This window comes from Coenobita brevimanus, chromosome 110 (genome assembly GCF_032717465.1).
Source record: "Coenobita brevimanus isolate Jiangsu-jjx chromosome 110, ASM3271746v2, whole genome shotgun sequence".
NCBI lineage: Eukaryota > Metazoa > Arthropoda > Malacostraca > Decapoda > Coenobitidae > Coenobita > Coenobita brevimanus.
This window is the reverse complement of record NC_137063.1, coordinates 7,472,812-7,484,793: the sequence shown is the minus strand read 5'-3', so window position 1 is coordinate 7,484,793 and position 11,982 is coordinate 7,472,812. Positions and strand designations below refer to the sequence as shown.

The 11,982-nt window shown below is 46.1% G+C and overlaps 1 non-coding gene across 1 annotated transcript; it reads right to left on the bottom strand.

Annotated features, from left to right (window-relative positions):
* Positions 1-11,637: 11,637 nt before the first annotated feature.
* Positions 11,638-11,756, bottom strand: LOC145417685 (5S ribosomal RNA). Its single transcript, XR_013900548.1, has one exon. It is a non-coding gene; the product is annotated as a 5S ribosomal RNA (ribosomal RNA).
* Positions 11,757-11,982: the final 226 nt, after the last annotated feature.

Genomic DNA, 11,982 nt, shown 5'->3' with positions numbered 1-11,982 from the left:
AAGGGGAGACAGGAGGATTATATGAGGGGATGAGGGAGGAGGGGTGGGTGTGTGGGGGTGAGGGAGGAGGGGTGAGTGTGTGGGAGTAAGGGAGGAGGGGTGGGTGTGTGGGAGTGAGGGGGGAGGGGCTGTGGGAGTGATGGAGGAGGTGGGAGTGTGGGGGTGAGGGATAAGGGGTGGGTGTGTGGGGGTGAGGGAGGAGGGGTGGGTGTGTGGGGATGAGGGAGGAGGGGTGGGTGTGTGGGGGTGAGGGCGGGGGGGTGTTGTGGGGGGGTGAGGGAGGAGTGGTGGGGGTGTGGGTGGGTGTGTGGGGGTGTGGGAGGAGGGGTGTGTGTGTGGGGGTGTGGGAGGAGGGGTGTGTGTGTGGGGGTGAGGGAGGAGGGGTGAGTGCGTGGGTGTGAGGGAGGAGGGATGGGTGTGTGGGGGTGAGGGAGGAGGGGTGGGTGTGTGGGTGTGAGGGAGGAGGGGTGAGTGTGTGGGTGTGAGGGAGGAGGGGTGAGTGTGTGGGTGTGAGGGAGGAGGGAGGGGTGTGTGGGGGTGAGGGAAGAGGGGTGGGTGTGTGGGTGTGAGGGAGGAGGGGTGAGTGCGTGGGTGTGAGGGAGGAGGGGTGGGTGTGTGGGGGTGAGGGAGGAGGGGTGGGTGTGTGGGTGTGAGGGAGGAGGGGTGAGTGTGTGGGTGTGAGGGAGGAGGGGTGGTAGTGAGGGAGGAGGGTTGGGTGTGTGGGGGTGTGGGAGGTGGGGTGGGTGTGTGGGACGAGGGGTGGGTGTGTGGGGGTGAGGGAGGAGGGGTGGGTGTGTGGGGGTGAGGGAGGAGGGGTGGGTGTGTGGGGGTGAGGGAGGAGGGGTGGGTGTGTGGGGGTGAGGGAGGAGGGGTGGGTGTGTGGGGGTGAGGAGGAGGGGTGGGTGTGTGGGGGTGAGGGAGGAGGGATGGGTGTGTGGGGGTGAGGGAGGAGGGGTGGGTGTGTGGGGGTGAGGGAGGAGGGGTGGGTATGTGGGGCTGAGGGAGGAGGGGTGGGTGTGTAAGGGTGAGGGAGGAGGGGTGGGTGTGTGGGAGTAAGGGAGGAGGGGTGGGGATGTGGGAAGGAGGGGTGGGTGTGTGGGAGGAGGGGTGTGTGTGTGGGGGTGAGGGAGGAGAGGTGGGAGTGTGGGAGGAGGGGTGGGTGTGTGGGGGTGAGGGAGGAGGGGTGGGTGTGTGGGAGTGAGGGAGGAGCAGTGGGTGTGTGGGAGTAAGGGGGGAGGGGGGGGGGGTGGTTTGAATGTTCAGGTTAGCGTGATTTTGGCATCACTGAGAGAGAGAGAGAGAGAGAGAGAGAGAGAGAGAGAGAGAGAGAGACAGACAGACAGAGAGAGAGAGAGAGAATAACGACAAGGCACATACAGCCACATGAGACAGACAGAAAAGGGACATATAAGACATACATACATACAAATTGAGATGAGACAGTGAGGAGACAAATATAAGACAGACAGACATAAGGCAGCCAAAGAAAGACAGGAGAAAGACACGAGACAGACAAAGATTTGCGACCCAGAGTGAGGAGACAGACAGACACAGGGGGACAGAGAAATAGACAGGAGACAGACACACACAGAAAGACAGACATGAGACATACAGAGAGAGGACTGCGACAAGACACACACAGCCAGATGAGACAGACAGAAAGGAGACAGCTACACGACACACATACATACATACATACAGAGATGAGAGGGCCATGGAGGAGACAGCCACACATAAACCCTGCCATCTCCAAATACCAGTGAGGGACATCATCAAAAATGCACACACGACCACCACACAATTTGCAGACACAGGTTCCTTTACTGCACGTCGGCCTGGCTTGGCTTGGACTGGACTGGACTGGATTGGGTTAGCTTTTTTTCTTTTTTTTTCTTTTTGTTTTTATAGGAGCGCCGGATTTGACTGGGTTGGGTTGGGATGAATTTTGTTGGGTCTGACTTTGTTGTGCATGAGTGGGTTGGGTTGGGCTGCGATAGGTCAGGTCGAGTAGGGTTGGGCTGAGTTGGTTAGGTTAAGTTGAGTTCGTTTGGTTGGATTAGGTTTAGTTGGCTTAGGTTGGGTTTGGCTGGGGTCAGGTTGGACTGTGATGGGTCGGGTCAGGTTAGGTTAGGTGGGTCTCGAGATGGTAATAGGTTAGGTCAACTTGGCCTGACTTATAAATCTGGCGAGTTAATAATTTAGTCTGGGTAGGTATGACTGAGCTGAGTTACGCTGGGGTTGGGTTAGATGAGGAACGGCTTGACAGGGTTAAGCTGGATTAAGTAGGATTAGATTAGGTGAAGTAGAACTGAATTAGGAACGTTGTGGATAAGTTAGATGGGGTTGGGTTGAGTTGGGTTACATTGGGTTAAGTTGCAGAAAATGTATGGTAGAGATAGGCTGGTTCAGGATGGATTGGACTAGATATCACAGATTAAGCCAGGTTAGGGTAGCCTAAGCTGTAGTCGGGTCGGTTCAGGCTAATTTCCTTACTAATTCGATCTATTACAACAGATGACCTAATTTAATCTAACTTTACCTAACCTACCCTAACAAACCCTGACTGGTCTGACCTACTACAAAATGGCTTAACCTAACCTAATCTAACTTATCCTTCCCAATCACACCCAAGTCAGTCTATTACAATTCATCCAAACTTCAACCCATTTCACTGTACACATATCTGGTCCAACCCAACCCAGCCAACGTCATCATCATCATCATCATCAGCCCGGGTCCGTCCCATACAAGACAAATCCTACCACAACGTTCTCGTCCATGGCCTATTGGTTGCTAAGCTGTTTCATTCTGGCTACATAACTTAAGGCTTTATCCCTCCACCTGACTCTCTACCTACCTCTTCCTCGCACTATATCTCACAGTTGCCACTCCTGTATCCCTGATTGCCTTTCTGTTACCTGTACTATTAAAATCGTGGCCTCTCTCTCTCTCTCTCTCTCTCTCTCTCTCTCAATCCAAGGATTCCTCTTTTTAGAGGCGCCAACATCTCTTGAGGAGGCCCGATCAGTCTGTCACTCCCTAAGGATATTCGCAGGCAATGGAATGCACTATAGCTAAGCTCTATATGGTGCTTCACTTTAGCGAAGCCTATGCGTCCCGCATCTATTAAGTGTTTCTATACTTGTTATATGATACATTAAGTGATCATTTTTTTATGCACTCTTACGACTTTTAGACTCCAGCTTTCTGATCCATGAGTTGAAAAGGAAGGACTTACTAATTATAACACATCTTTGTATACACAGTTTTTACGATGTTAATCTCCTTAGCAAAAGCCTTCCATCTCACTCCTATTCCTTGTTTATTTCACTGCCATAACTGACACTGTTTAAACTGCATAATTTATTCATTTATACAATCCTCAGCATAATGAAGAATTTCATCATTTTTTTTTTCTCGTTAATGGTCTGAATGTGTCCAATGAACAATAATCGGTATTTTCATATTCGTCTTTACACATAACTTTTCTGTTGTCTCTGTTCACATCGCCAATAACTGTTAACTTCACACCCGATTCACTGAAAAGAACTGTTATCGAAAACCGAAGCTGATTCAGTCCCGCACCATTCAAGGAAATTCCTTCGCCATTCCGATCCAAATTTCTGAACATATCCATGTTTTATCGAAGCACGAAGTAAATGGCAATTGGCAGCCTGTATCTTACTGTGTGACACCCCTACTTATGAATATTTTGCTCTTGTAATGAAACAGAGAATAAGAAATGCTGTCTTATATCTTCTATACACTGTCTTCCAATTGTTTTCATCACTGTTTCCTTCCATCCCCTTCTGTCTTTCTTTACTTCATTCTTTCCTTGTCTTTCTGCCTGCGGGTGACTTTACATTCCCTCTTCTGTCTTTCTTTCCTTCATTCTTTCCTCTTTCTTCTGCCTGTGGGTGATTCTACAAAGACTGACAAGCCATATGGTTTCCTGTACACCAGGAAACCATTTACTACGCTGGGTGGTAACCATATAAACAATTTTGGCGCCTGGTGGTTTAGTGGGTAATTATTTCACTCCAATCGGATTGAATCAGTGAAGGCCAATATCCAAGGGGTGGTTGGGGTTGATGGCTCATGTAATGCCACTCAGGGATGAGTGAGGTTGGTCACTCTCATCTTAAATGTAGGGACCAACTGCCTAGCCCCGGGCTCCAACGCTCCTCATGGGGCAATGCTGGATTGGATGATGGATGGATGGATGGATGTATTTCCACCTAAATCTAATGGTTTTCGTTTTGCAATATTAAAAAATGCTTAACAAACAAATTACCAACTTGTGGCGTGTTCTCAATAACTACCGAATATTAATTTTATGATGGTATAGAATGTTGCTCTAAAATCTCTGCCTAATCCTCCTTATTGTCTGCCTGGTTTGCACGTAGTGTAAGACCAATATACTCGTATAATACGATCTGTAAGAAGCATAGATTATACAGAGACATTATACTATTGGCAATTCTTCTTATGGGACAGCATACACATTTTTCCATACTATCGATATTCTTTAGATCAGAAGATATTTCGTATACAGCACTGCCTCGTTATAATTCTAGATCAGCTCCCCTGATTCATTACATATTATCTAGTAGTCATACCGCTTTTTTCATAATAGTTTTCTTGACTTCCTTTCCAGCTGGGCTCTCCACTGCCACTGATTTTCTCTCCTGTTCAGAAGTACCTTTGCTATGGTATCTCACAGCTTTGTATAAACTCTTTCACCATGTCTCGATACCAGCCATGCTTAATGCTTAGGTAATTTCTAGTGAGTCCCTCTATCTAACAATCCGTCCAACTTTTCGGCTCTAACTTTTGACGACCTTGACCTAACAACCTCACTTTTTGTAGTCTGTCAGTTACTGGCCATATGAGGGTCAGGTTCAGGTATGAAGGTCACGAGCCAAAGTTCTCGGAAACAGGAAAAAGAAATCTGACCCAAACGGTGGGTTGACTCGACTCAGGGGATTTCTGGCTGGTTGTTCCTGCTCAAATTTCCATAAGAATATATTTGGTTTCTTTCTATGACAAGTTTTTATTTTCTTGTTACCAGATTTCCTTCGTTTTTCACATTTTCTTCATTTTTCTGTTCAATGCTTTCCCAGCCCTGTCCCTGACTCACAATAGTTACGTTAGTTATTACCTGCCCTATGACAAACAACCTCCTAAGGATCACAGAATAGTTACGTTAGTTATTACCTGCCCTATGACAAACAACCTCCTAAGGATCAGTAGCTGTGTTGCTGTTTGCTTTCCTTTGTAATCCTTTAAGAGTTTTTCTTTTTCTGCTGCTTTTATCTAATTTCTACTTTTCCAACTTGCCCGGTCATACCCCAAAGCCATCCAAATCCTCCCAGTAATCCAGCCACTCACCCACCTAATCTGTACCCAAAATGGCGGACTTGGCCGGGCTCTTCCATATTAAGACCCGCTATATAACGCCCGCCCCTCAACCCCCTCCCCCCACCTCCTTCAGTCATCAGGGGCAAATCCAGGACGCTTACGGGAGGCGGGGTTTGGCTTTTGCTGTGATAAAACTTTGCCAAAAATCGGATGTCGATGAAGGTATGGATTTCCTGTGTGTGTGTGTGTGTGTGTGTGTGTGTGTGTGTGTGTGTGTGTGTGTGTGTGTGTGTGTGTGTGTGTGTGTGTGTGTGTGTGTGTGTGTGTGTGAGAGAGAGAGAGAGAGAGAGAGAGAGAGAGAGAGAGAGAGATGCTTCATAAATGACATTAGTGTAGGGGAAGGATGACATCAACGAGAGATAGCAGGGAGTGAGGGAGATGGTGAGAGGAGATAGTAGAAGACAGGAGGAATCTCTCTCTCTCTCTCTCTCTCTCTCCACCCACCTATACAACCAGCCAAATATATCCTTTACATTTTAAAGTCGCCCTCACAGCAAAGCTATGATATCAATTCCCAATGCATGATAGGGCTGTGGCTCTGAATGTCACCAGGAATAGTGGTAGTTGTGGTAGCAGAGGTAACTGTGAAAGTGGTGGTAGTGGTAGCGAGATGGTAGTTGTGGTAGCTGAGAAAAAGTTGGTAGTGATGGTCGTTGTAGTTGCTGTGGTGCTCATAGTTGTGATAATAATGGTAGTAGCAAAGTGATGGTAGTTGTGATGAAGATGGTAGTGATGGTGGTGATGGCTGTGATTGAGGTAGATGTTTTTTGTGTTAGTTGTGGAAGTGGTTGTGGTTGTGGTGGTAATTTTTGTGGTGGTGCATAAGGGTTATGACTGGTGCTTTCTCTGTGAAGGAAAGGGTGAATTTCTTGTGGTGGTGGTGGTGGTGGTGGTGGCAGCAACTGTGATAAGGCTGCCTACAGTAGATGTGTTTGTAATTAACAGTCGTGGCGCCTGTGGTAGCAATTTGTGGTGGTTGTGGCAGTAATTGTGGTGGTGGTGGTGATGCAAGTAGGACAGTCGTGGTAGTAGTGATATAATCATTCTTTGTCACTCACTGCAACACTTTCATGCTTCCTTTGTTTTTCACTTAAACACTTATGTCTCGTATTCACTTTCATTCTTTCTTTGTCACCCTCTTGATCACTTTCTATTTCTCACGCTATCACGTCACTACTTTCATCCTTTCTCACTCTTGCATTTCAACACTCCCAGTCGATCATTCTTTGTCACTCTCACTCATTCACTTTCATTCTTTCTTTCTTCCTAACTTTGACTTGGCCACTTTGTTTCGCATCTTACACTTTGTTATTTTCATTTTTTTCCTCACTCATTTTTTGTCACTTCTATTTGATTTTTTTTTTTTTTTTCAGTTCATTACTTTGTCTCTTTCTTCCGTTTTCTCTGCTCTTCCCCTTCATCACTTTCAACCATATTCTCACTTTTCACTCGATAAGTTTCATTTTCTCCCTATTTCTCAATTTCATTCTTTTCTCTCACTCATTTACTTGACCATATCTAGGCCTTCAAGTTTGCTCATTTTTACATTGTGTTAATTTTTCTCCATTTTTGGTCTTTGTTTTCATTACTCTTTTATTTCCTTCCATCATTCTCTTCGTTTTCTCTCTATCTCCTCTTTCTATCGTGTTCTATATGTGTTTATGCCATTTTGCCATCGTTAAGTTTCTAGTAGGCCTATTATTATTGCTCTCTCTCTCTCTCTTTCAACCTGTTACATCCCATTCTATAACAGTCTTTTCCTTCTCTTCCTCTTTCCTACTTAACGTAGGCAAGACCATTGGAGATACTAAATACAGCTTAGATAACAAAGAAATTAGCAAATCGGAATGCGAGAGAGATCTAGGAGTTATGATTAGTAACGACCTTAAACCAAGGCAACAGTGTATTAATGCGAGAAATAAAGCAAATAGGGTCCTAGGATTTATTTCGAGAAGCGTGAGCAATAGTTCATCTAAAGTAATACTGAAACTTTATCTAGCATTAGTAAGGCCACATTTAGACTACGCAGTACAATTTTGGTGTCCTTACTATAGAATGGATATTAATTCGTTAGAAAATGTACAGAGAAGAATGACAAAAATGATACATGACGTCCGGAGCATGTCATATGAAGACAGATTGAAAAGACTAAGTCTGCATTCGCTAGAGAGGCGTAGAGTAAGGGGAGACTTAATTGAGGTGTTTAAGTGGATGAATCGTATAAATAAGGGAGATATTAGCAAGGTACTTAAAGTGAGCATACAGGTTAGAACTAGAAATAATGGTTTCAAACTAGAAAAATTCCGTTTCAGTAAGGAAATCGGTAGAAATTGGTTTGGTAATAGAGTAGTAGACGAATGGAATAAGCTACCTAGTAAAGTAGTTGCTGCCTCTTCCACTGAAAGTTTCAAGCATAGGCTAGATAAGCATATGACAAATAAGGGGTGGATATAGAATAAAGAAAATCTTATAACCAATACTAATTCATAATTTTTTTCTTTTCAGGTTACACTATGGTAGTCTCTATTCTCCTTTCACACTTTCCTGTAAAATGTCCACGCCAGTTTTTCTATACGGCGTGGTGTTCTTTCTGACTTTTTCCTGCCGGCTTCGGCTGGAGGGTTTGGAGGGCGGGGGAGAGCCTTCTTCTTTGCTATCCTTATCTCATTCTAGTAGTTCAGTTACTCTTCTAGGAGCTGCCTAGCATGGGCCAACCGGCCTACTGCAGTTATCCTCTCTTATGTTCTTATGTTCACTTATCATTACTCCCTCCCCCCTCAACACACACACACACACACACACACACACACACACACAGGAGGCAATAATCAATGGTGATGAACATTTGACAAGTCTTTCTCTGTCCCAAATACCACACGAATTGAGAGGGAGGGAGGGAGGGGGAGCAGAGACGGAGGGAAGGAGGGAGGGGAGAGATGGAGGGAAGGAGAAAGGGGAGAGACGAAGGGAAGGAGAGATGAGATAAAGTGAAGAGGGGAGGGAAGGAAGGAGGGAGGGAGAAAGGTAGGGAACAAAAGATGAGATGAGATGAGGTGAGGAGAGGAGAGAACAGAAGGGATGAGTGATGGAGAGAAGAGATGGGGTGAGGGAGGGAGAGAAGAGAAGGGATGAGGGGGAGAGGGAGGGACAGACTAGACACAGGACATAGTGTAGGAGGGAGAGATCACAGGTAACCACAAAAAATTTATCTCCCTCCCTCCCTATAGATGGAGAGATAGCATGGAGAGATTTATGGATGGGTAGGACCGACAGGCCCATCACTACCCTTCTCTCTCTCTCTCTCTCTCTCTCTGTCTTGCAGTGTTGCTTCTCCCTATTTTCCTGTACGCCTGATTTCCGGGGTATGTGGCGGGTGTGCGACGGCTTTCTGCTTTGCTGTCTTATTAACCCCTTCAGTACGATGGCGTGTGTATTATTCTAAGGTTGCTATCACCAGGGCGGTGTAGAGGGACGCCTTCACGAGGTGGCACTGATATAACCGAGCGGCTTCTCTGTCCTGCCATACAATCGTGCCTCAACTCCCTCCCTGCCCCGGACAGGAAGACGGTGGCCTGCCGGAGGAAAAGAGGATGGAAGAGAGAGAACTAGGAGAAAAAATGTGTAAGAGAAGATGAGTCAGAGAAAGTGAGAATTTAGAGTTACAAAACCAGCAGGCCCTTGGAATTAAGATTTATTATTTCCTCTCTCTCTCTTAGTTTTATTTTCTCACTGCATTCCTTTCTCTCTCTCTCTCTCTCTTAGTTTTATTTTCTCACTACATTCTCTCTCTCTCTCTTTTAGTTTTATTTTCTCACTGCATTCCTTTCTCTCTCTCTCTCTCTCTCTCTCTCTCTGGCTGGAAGTGATTTATGGCGGGTCTGAACAAGCCACCGCAAGTGTCCCTCATCCACCACAACTACCACCATCTACTAAACTACCACTATCTTCTAAACTACCACCATCTCCTAAACCATTACTATCTCCTAAACTACCACTATCTGTTACAACCACAATCTACTTAACTACCATTATCTACTAAACTACCGGTGAAACTATCTACTAAACTACGACTCTGCTAAACTATCTACTAAACTACCACTATCTAGTAACCTATGACTATCTCCTAAACTACCACCATCCCTCCAGCAACCACCATTCCTACAACCATCACGTTCCCCAAATACCACAACTACCATAGCCTTAACTATCACCATTGTCACAAATATAGGCCAACTACCACAAGGCCTATCTACCACAACTACCGCACGCACACACACACACACACACACACACACACACACACATACACCTCAACTACCAGTGTTACGAGGAATTTACAGTCTGGGGCAACATTTCGTCTGCTATTGCTCTGCGTCTGCGTCACACTTAGGGCCTGTCCGTCACTGTCCTCCCTGACGCATCACATCAGAATCATCTAAGGCAGGGCAGCACACCAAGCCTCTCTCACCCCAGGAAGTGAAAAACAGAAGAGGTGAAATATGAAGCGAATTTGTGTCCACGACTGTACAGCCCAGCCAACGATGTCAGCCCTGTCCACCCATCCCTCCTGTCCACTGCACCTGTCCACCCATCCCTCCTGTCCACTGCAACAGTCTACCCATCCCTCCTGTCCACTGTACCTGTCCACCTATCCCTCCTGTCCACCTATCCCTCCTGTCCACTGCAACAGTCCACCCATCCCTCCTGTCCACTGCAACAGTCCACCCATCCCTCCTGTCCACTGCAACAGTCCACCCATCCCTCCTGTCCACTGCAACTGTCCACCCATCCCTCCTGTCCACTGCACCTGTCCACCCATCCCTCCTGTCCACTGCACCTGTCCACCCATCCCTAATATCTATCACCCTATCCCTCTGTCCTCTGCATCTGTCCATGTCCCGTATTCGCGTCTGTTAAGGAAGCTCCGAAACACCTTTTCTTAATTGATTTATTCTCCTTAATACACCTTACTGTCCTATTCTGACTTATATAAATCTTTCAAAAAATGCCATATTCCGCATAAATAAAGTTCAAAATGATATTAACCAGTCACGTCCAAAAATAAATCGTTAAGGAATAGGTGTTAGGAACTTCCTTAGACGAGAATACGGGCAATGGTGTCCTTACCCTCCATCCCTTGTCCCCAGCATGCAGGTAGGCAGGACAGGTGTATAAACTGACCCACACTCACACTGCCCCAGAGTCATTTATCATTTATTATCACCGCCTCTTGTTTACATCAACTCAACCTTTCTTTACTTTCACAATCACCTCTTTCACCTTCCTCACTTATCCCCCTCTCTCTCTCTCTCTCTCTCTCTCTCTCTCTCTCTCTCTCTCCAATCACCCATCCTTTATGCCCCTCACTGTCACCTCCACCTCCCCACAAGCACAGGCCAGCTCAGCAGGACAGGCGCCATATAAGGCACAACACCAGTCCTGGGCATTAACTCCCACCCACTTATCATCAACACCAGCATCACCTCAGGGCCTCCTTAGGTAGTACGGCCATATCATTAACACCTGAGATCGCAAAAGGCAAGGCAGACCCATGTTTTTACCTGCGTCGTGAAACGTAAGGTATATGATAGCAACGCCAGCTTGTCTTGCTCTTGAAAGTAGCTTTGAAAATGTACCTCCACAGCCCTGAAACCATTAATCTTACGGCACTCATTTTCACAGGGTATACTCACATGGCTCCTCCTTCCCCGTACCACAATTCCAGCATCCCATCCACATCTCCGCCTCCAGTATTGTCCGGCATCAGTGTGTTATGTCGTATTTTCCACGATATTAATTAATCACTTGTTTAGCTTTCATGGCTAGTATTCTCATCGGCACCTCATTAGCACCTCCTCCTCAGCGATTTACTTCTGGAGATGGCTGGTTAATATGATTTTGTACGTTATTTACGAAAAGTATGGCGACATCTGAATAATTTAAGAACAATGACTAGGTGCGTAACGTGTAACATGGATAATAAATCGTTTACGGGGAGGTGTTAGGAGGCTTACTTGTATGAGACACAATGAAAGGAAATACAAACACAACATGACGTAAGTTTAATAGGTCCAAAACACAGTGCGAGAATTCATTCATTCATTGCCAGACGCCATGTATCCCAAACGGGGTGGCCAAGGGCTTAGAGTTAATTGTTTTTACAGGGAGGGGCACTAATCCTCCACCAACTCCACTTGACACGTAGGGAGAACGTTTTGCCAACAGCATCTGGTGTTCCCAGGCGGTCACCCATCCAAGTACTAACCAGACCCAACGTTGCTTAACTTCGCTGATCGGACGGGAAGCGGTGTACTCAACGTGGTATGGCCGTAACACAGTACGAGAAACCCTGATAAAATAGTGGCAGCAACACACACACACACACACACACACACACAGATGTAAGTGTCGGTGGGAATTAGAGGTTGTCCAGAGAAGCAACAATAAAATACGGAGAAACAGTAATGCCGAATCATTATGAAGCACTTATATAACATTCTGAAAAGTCTGTTGGGCTCCGAAGATAACATTGCTGGGTTTCGAAAGTCATCGCTCATTGTC